Source organism: Myotis yumanensis, unplaced genomic scaffold (genome assembly GCF_028538775.1).
Source record: "Myotis yumanensis isolate MYYU_CA2020_CCGP unplaced genomic scaffold, mMyoYum1.0.hap1 SCAF_2, whole genome shotgun sequence".
Lineage (NCBI taxonomy): Eukaryota > Metazoa > Chordata > Mammalia > Chiroptera > Vespertilionidae > Myotis > Myotis yumanensis.
In genome coordinates, this window is record NW_027223753.1 from 205683081 (window position 1) to 205691643 (window position 8563).

The 8563-nt window shown below is 37.5% G+C and overlaps 1 pseudogene; it reads right to left on the minus strand.

The window, feature by feature from the left end:
• Positions 1 to 3573: 3573 nt before the first annotated feature.
• LOC139002305 (ATP synthase membrane subunit K, mitochondrial pseudogene) lies at positions 3574 to 3863 on the minus strand (annotated as a pseudogene).
• Between the last annotated feature and the right edge of the window lie 4700 nt (positions 3864 to 8563).

An 8563-nucleotide genomic window follows, 5' to 3' on the forward strand; every position in this document is an offset into this window, starting at 1 on the left:
ACACACACTGAGTAACAAACAGCAAACAACACAGACCTCAGAATCAAGAAGTGGTTGTGACTCTGAGAAACCAGAGAGCTCCTGCTTGGTTAAAATAACCCAACTTCAATCAATTGCACAAAGGTCTATTGCTGCAGTTTGATAAAAGTATTTTAGAATTATACTCACCATCACTTTCTTGGGACCTTTTTTTTCTCTATTTAATAAATTAAACTGAATTCCTGAAGCCCTGGGGGGCTTTGTACTTATAAATAACTTTATGGCTTTATTGATCAAACGTGGTTAGAATAGCCATAGTTTTCAGTACAGTAAACCTACTGTCAATAACTTACTGATCATAAAGCTAATGTCTTTCATCAATGTCACAGCCTCGGTTTGAATGTATTCCATTGGAGACCATTATTCGAAGGGGTACCTACTGAGTCACGTAACTGGAAGAGTAATAAAGATGAATGGTATGCACTATCCATTTTCACACTCCAGCGAAGGCACCGGTGGGTACAATTTAAATGCAGTCAGAAGATAAAGGTCATGTAATATAACATGTTTTATACAATGATGAATTATTGTACACTTTGAACAAACTGATTTCTATATTTATTTTGGTTTCTAACTATGTAACAATTTTAAACAAGAGTATTTTCTTTTAATTTTAACCCTTGAATATCTAATTTCTTATATACTGTCAAAGTGAAATAATAATACTGACCTCATTTATGCTCAGTGCTAAAATGTTTATGTATTGAATTTAGATTAGAAGGAGATTACATTAGTACTTTCAAGGAAAGTACAGAAGCATTTTTTAAATGTAATGTAAACAAAAATATATATATTAGTTATTCTTTGTGTTTTTTATTAAAAATATATTTCTATTGACTTCAGAGAGGAAGGGGAGAGAGAGAGAGAAAGAGAGAGAGAGAGGAGAGAAAAACATCAATGATGAGAGAAAATCATTGATTGGCTGCCTCCTGCATGCCCCACATCAGGAATTGAACCTGCAACCAAGGCATGTGCCCTGACTGGGAATTGAACCATGACCTTCTGGTTCATAGATTGATGCTCAACCACTGAGCCAGGCTGGCCAGGCTCTTTATGTTTTTTCAAGCATTTCCTTTCCTTGACTGTGAAGTGAATAGCAGCAAACATTCCTTACTCCTGACCTTGATACCAATTCTGATTCAGCCAAAGGGCAAATTGGGAGATTTAGTTCCACCAGGAAGTAGAATGTGATATAATTATGACAGACACTGTCCTGGTAATCTCTGTGCCTGGACAACCAGTGCATCCTTCTGTTGAGGCAGCCCAGGTCGTGGGGTTGGGTTTGTGTCTCTGTGTCTCTAGCACTGCAGTTTCCTGTAGCGCCTGGAACCCAACCCTGAATTCCAGCTATGAGGCCCAGGCACCGATGACTCCCTTGTGATTCTCTATCATCCTTCCTGTACTGCCAGCTACTGGATTGTCATTCCCCTCTGGGCATCATTGGGAGACAGTCTGGTCATTTACGTTCCTATTGGTCTATCTCCCATCCTCTCTATTGACCGTCCTTAGCCTGTGGGCATAAGGGGACTTCTCTACATAACCCTAAACAAAATATATCAATTTATTGGCTACTCTTACAACAGAGTTGAGTATCGAAGGGTCTCACATGTGGATTTCTCCTCTTCCCCTCTCTAGGTGATACTGAAATCCTAGTGTTTTGTGGTGGAGCCTGTCTGAGACTCCACAATATTTGTATAAGCATTTGGGGTTTTTAAAATTCTTTAGTATCATGATTTGAATCCCAGAGGTACCAGGCAAGTGACTCCCCAGAACATCATACAGCCTCATTTCCACAGCCCCGTGTTAGAGAAATGATCATCATCACAAGGTCAAAAGTATTTGACAAGGAATTTTTCTCCTTTGCTAGATCAAAATGATCTCTAGCCATGAGATATGCTCATGTAGAATTAATTTCTGATTAAAAATGATATGTATGAGTTCTGGTTTTATTTGCCTTCTTGGCAATAAATGTCTCCATAGAGGAGTTACATACTCAGTTGCTGCAGTATCACCATTGTCCATATTTTGCACAATGGCATCATCACAGTGGGACTTACATTTCTTGTTTCATTTTTGTTCCTTTTCAAACAATTTTATGTCTTATAATACAATGGTCGTTAAAAACTTTGAAGCGTGAATTGAAAGCCTTACAAATTATTATGATGCGTTCAACTGAGAAGGGAAAAAGTGGAAAGCATTAAAAAAAGGTAGCTCTTGTCTTCAAGTTAAAACTAGGGGTGTGGGCTTAGCATTACAGCACTTCTCCTGGATAATTTAAATAATCAATAGTCATAAAACTGAGCTCAAAGGTGAGCCCTTCTCTGGTACACAGGAGGAGGAGTGATTAGGGCGATTAACTAAAGGCATTTTCTCCAGATTTTATTCTTGGCTCTGGCATAGATTTTATTGCATTTCTTTTCTAAGCCACCATCCACTGTGTTACAAACACATCTCCCTTGTTGTAGCTAGGCAGCTGTGAAATGAAGCATAGTCTCTACTCTGTTGAGGGAGAAAATCATTTTCAAACCTCTTATTTTACATTCTTTTGACATGTGGATAAAAACAGTCTACACCCCCTGGAAATTATTGTTTTTCAGTTTCATTTTCAGACCTGATCTCTGCTTTCCATACTCACACACAATCGCGTTTCACATTCTGAAGATTATTGAAGGGACTGCTCGCTGGCCCTTAAAATACATTCTTCAAATCTTGTTTTTTTTCTTGAGTAACGTCATCTCCATCTCCAGCATATACTAATGGGTGGAATAGTCAAAGGTATTTGCCTGAAAATAAATTAGTCTTGAAAGCTACTTGATGTTGTTCAGATGATATGAACTGGCATTTAAAAAATGTAGTACGTTCATGGGCACGTAAGTGAAAATTGGTTAAACTAGCTGTCTTAGGACAGGATGGATTGTGCTGCAGTAACAAATGAGCCCTAGAATCCTGTTTAAGATATACGACAAAGGTTAAAGATGAAAATAGATTTGTGTAATGATTCCAAAAACTGTTTCGGCTCAGGCAACTCTCTAGGAAAGCTCCTTTCCCTGTGGTGACCCAGAAACACGGGCCATTTGCTTCTGGTGGTCCTTCCATTTCAGCACCTGGCTTCCATGGTTGGTTCTTAAAGAGAAGATAGGCGCCAAAACCGGTTTGGCTCAGTGGATAGAGCATCGGCCTGCGGACTGAAAGGTCCCAGGTTCGATTCCGGTCAAGGGCATGTACCTGGGTTGCGGGCACATCCCCAGTAGGGGGTGTGCAGGAGGCAGCTGATCGATGTTTCTCTCTCATCGATATTTCTAACTCTCTATCCCTCTCCCTTCCTCTCTGTAAAAAATCAATAAAATATATATATATATATATATATATATATATATATATATATATATATATATAAAGAGAAGATAGGCTATTGAAGGCCACAGGTAGGAAGTGGTCTATATTACTTCCACTTACAGTTCAGTGCCTAAAACTGGCTTTATCAACCTGGGCACTATGGTATGTTAGGCTGACTAATTCTTTTTTTTTCCAGGTTCATAATTTATTATATAAATTGAGTATCACATGATGAGTTGACATTAGCTTCACCAGGCATGGGAAATTAACAGATGAGGTACAGTTTATAATCTTTTCATGTTGCTTTCACAGCTGAAGTTTTTTTGGACCTTAACTTGAAGTATAAAACCAGCAAAGCAATGCTTCCATGTGTGGCCATTACACAATTCATTCTACCTGTGATAGTATAAGAGTTGAAATACTTTTTGATACCAGTGAACTGGAATTGGGCATCAGCTTTTGGACCTGCCATGATTTCAATCTTGCTAAAAAGCCGAGCTGACTAATTCTTTATTGTCGACTGACTGTCCTGTGCATGGTGGGAATATATAGCAGCATCCCTGGCTTCTTCACACCACATGCCAGTAGACCTCCGACAGCTGTGATAAGCAAAGGTACCTTTAGACATGTCCCCTGGTGGTGGGGGGGTAAGGAGGAAGCAAAATTGCTCTCAGTTGAAAACCATGGAGCCAGAACTGCTCATTTAGCTGTAATGGAAAGACTTGGGAGAAAATGGTCTTCTTGTGTTTATTAGAAGAAGAGCAGAACTAGATGTGGATATGCACTAGTCATTAGCTAATGGAAATAGAAACCTTTAGTCATTTTACTTTAAACACGTGCGAAAATGTTACTATAATTTTAACATAAAACACATACTATTACATGTCCAAAGTAAAATGAACACTTCTTAAATTGTTAATTTGACTTTATTAACTGTAAAAAGAAACATTAACAGTGAAAATTCATTGAAAAGATTATTAAAGAAGCTGAGATTATAATTATTGTAGTTGATGACAAGAGGCTTAAAACAAATATTAGCTATATTGTAAATATGACTGTTTAGAGAACAAATTAGTGTTACTGTGAAAACTTGTTTAGCATCTCTGAGCATATGTTTAATGTTGAAAATAATTTTTTAGTAGACATTTCTGGGATAGATTAATTCAATGTATACTTGTTTATACACATTGAGTTTGGTAATTTGTTTTGTAAATGTGTTGATAAATTACATATTTTAGTTATGGATTAAATAATATATATTAATCATATGGTAATTAGTCAAAATTCTTCCAGTTACAAGGATAGAAACCTAGTGAAACCATCTTCTGGGAAAGATAGAAGGAAGGGAGAAGGAGAGGGGAAGAAAGAGGGAAGGAGAGGAGAGGAAAGAGATGGATTTATTAGAAGGAACTTCTATTGTACAATAACAAAGGACGGTTTTTTGTTCATGTCACATTCTGGTTGTGGCTCTGCTCCATCTATATTCTTATTCTGGGACCTGGGGATCTCCTATCTCAATCTTGTGGCAGAAGAAAAAAAATAAACATATAACCAGGTGGTGGTTCTTAAAGTTCCTGCTTGGATGTATCATAAAAAGCAAGCCAAGAGGCCAAGCTTGATGTTAATGAGTGAAGGAAGTATCACCTCTCATAAGGAAGTACTGTTCTATTGTAAATCAGCGAGCTGAACATAAGATGCCTCAATAAGCCAAATTAATTTGGAGTCTTTTATTACGCTAGCGGGCTCAGAGGAATATTGCTTCCAGAGTCTGAGCAAAGCAACATGGAGGAAGTTTTCCCTTTATACTTTTCTAATGTCTTTGTCTCCTAAATATGGGGCTTCCGGTCCCTTTTGCAAGTTTTCAAAAGAGCCCTATGTATGCTTAGCAGATATCTTGCAGGAAGCCTGTAGCCTTGAGTACAACACAGTTCAGTAGCCTTGAATACAGATAACTAAAAGGCACCTGGTATGGGGGTAGCTAGGGTCGGCAGTGGAGCGGCTTGCAAGGTCAGACAGTTGGGCGAGCACGTTTTACAGAAGCCAATAATAGCAGAATTAATTCCCTTAACAAAGGACTGTCTATGTCGAGTGGACATTTCAAACAGCAGTTTTTACAAAATAGAGGTTACTATGCTTCAGTACTGCAAGCAACATGACCACTGGAGGATGTAGAGTCCTCTAGTATGGAGGGCAACAGATCATTGTGAAAAGTAATAGAATCACCAGAGATATTGAGATGGATTCCTGAGGATGAGCATAGGCCTCAAACTGGGGACACAATTGTAACCATCTCTGCTTCTTTCTGTTTTAGAGGCATTCTTCCTAAATTTGGAAAGCAGGATGAAGTCAATAGCAATCCTAGGTTACACTTCTCTTATTGGTAACAAAAAAGAGAACTTCTGTCCTGGGATTAGTTCTGAACACCCCTGGAGGGCTTATTTGTTGGAAGGAGATTTTGGCCTGGTACTGGCACAAGAACAGACATATAGATTAATGGAATAGAATAGAGAATCCAGAAATCGACCCAAACCACTATGCTCAATTAATATTTGACAAAGGAGGCAAGAACATACAATGGAGTCAAGACAGTCTCTTCAATAAATGGTGTTGGGAAAATTGAACAGATACGTGCAAAAAAAAAAAAAAAAGAAAGAAAAAGAAAAAGAAACTAGACCACCAACTTACACCATACACAAAAATAAACTCAAAATGGATAAAGGACTTAAACATAAGGCAGGAAACCATAAAAATATTAGAGGAATCCACAGGCAACAAGATCTCACACATATGCCGAAGCAATATCTTTACTGATACAGCTCCTAGGGCAATGGAAACTAAAGAGAAAATAAGCAAATGGGACTACATCAAAATAAAAAGCTTTTGTACAGCAAAGAAACCATCAACAAAACAATAAGAAAGCCCACTGCATGGGAGAACATATTTTCCAATGTTATCACCAATAAGGGTTTAATCTCCAACATTTATAGAGAACTCATACAATTTAACAAAACGAAGATGAACAACCCAGTCAAAAAATGGGCAATGGACCTAAATAGATACTTTTCTAAAGAAGACATAAGGAAGGACAAGAGACATATGAAAACATGCTCAAAGTCACTAATCATCTGAGAGATGCAAATTAAAATGACACTGCGGTATCATCTCACACCTGTCAGAATGGCTATTATGAACAAATCAACAAACAGCAAGTGCTGGTTGAGGATGCGGTGAAAAAGGAACCCTTGTGCACTGCTGGTGGGAATGCAGACTGGTGCAGCCTCTGTGGAAAACAGTATGGAGTTTCCTCAAAAAACTAAAAATGGAACTCTCATTTGACCCAGTGATCCCACTTCTAGGAATATATTCCAAGAACCTAGAAACACCAATTAGAAAGGATATATGCACCCCTATGTTCATAGCAGGACAGTTTACAATAGCTAAGATTTGGAAAGAGCCTAAGTGCCCATGACCAAATGAATGGATTAGAAAACTGTGGTACATCTATACCCAGTGATGGCTAACCTTTTGAGCTCGGCGTGTCAGCATTTTGAAAAACCCTAACTTAACTCTGGTGCCGTGTCACATATATAAATTTTTTGATATTTGCAACTATAGTAAAACCAAGACTTATATTTTTGATATTTATTTTATATATTTAAATGCCGTTTAACAAAGAAAAATCAACCAAAAAATGAGTTCACGTGTCACCTCTGACACGCGTGTCATAGGTTTGCCATCACTGATCTATACAATGGAATTCTATGCTGTGGTTAAAAAAGAAGGAATTCTTACCACTTGCAACTACATGGATGGAACTGGAGGGCATTATGCTAAGCGAAATAGGCCAGTCAGAGAAAGATAAATATCACATAATCTCACTCACTTGTGGAATATAATGAACAACATAAACTGATGAACAAAATCAGATCCAGAGACAGAGAAGCATTGATCAGACTGTCAAACCTCAGAGGAAAGGCAAGGGAGGGTGGGGGTAAGGAGATGAGATCAACCAAAGGACTTGTATGCATGCATATAAGCCTAACCAGTGGACGCAGACAACAGGGGGGTGAGGGCATGAGGGGGGTGTGTGGGCACAATGGGGGGGTAAGGACATATATGTAATACCTTAATCAATAAAGAATTTTTTTTAAAAAAATTAAAAAAACAATAAGTTATATCAATATTATTATTAGCATAAAGATAGCCACAATATAATTTATGCTAAAAAGCATAAAGCAGAACAGGACATATAGTATGATAAAATATGTGTAAAAACAAACAAAAAAAAGAAATTGAACTTGTTACAGTTAAAGAGCTTATGCAACTTGATTTTGTGAAATTTTTTTGTCATGTCTTTCTCATTTTATTGGGATCTTCAGGGAAGAGCAAAATTAAATTCAAACATTCAATTGATCATGTAAAAAAAAAGACTTTGCTATGTAATAACAGGGTTGATTAGCCATGCCTGTGTGGTCACTCTACGTGGTTAAAAGTAGAACACTGAGACATTGTCCAAGTCACATCTGGAATGGGGTGGGGAGAGTATTTCCCTAAAGGAGGGTAGAGATGATGTCAGAAGCAGGTGTAGGTGCTGGGAAGACCAGAAAAGATGCCTATTGTATGTAGAGATGATATCACTAAAATTCAGTAGACCAGAATATAAAGAAACAATATAAAAAGTCTTTAAATGTTTGTTCCACTAGCACCATAGTTACACAAAAGAACTTTGCCATAATCAAGATGTAAAGGTTATAGAAAAGCTTAAAAATCAATTTAGGGGAAAATTAATTCCCCAAATGTTCCTTATAAACCTTTGAGTAGGGACCCAGAATAATAAAAGCTTATTACCCATTAAAGTAATATTGTTAACTTGGCAAAGAAGATAACTTAAACTTGCTTTGCTCTTGTTCCCAATTATTATTGCTTTCCCCTCCAAAATTCTTTTGATGTACTGAGATTCCTTAATGTACAGAGTTGAAAAAGGATCAGTGAACCAACAATTACATATTGTAGCCATTTCCAGACATGTTGGAAATAAAGAGGAGCTTAAATTATAGTCATTGACTTTGAAGTGTTTGCAGGTTAGATGTAGAGATAGAAGCATTGAAGTGAAAAGATAATAGCACATGGTTCTGTATGACAAATACCAAAAAGGGTAGAGACACTGAGCCGTTCACAGCCAGGGCCT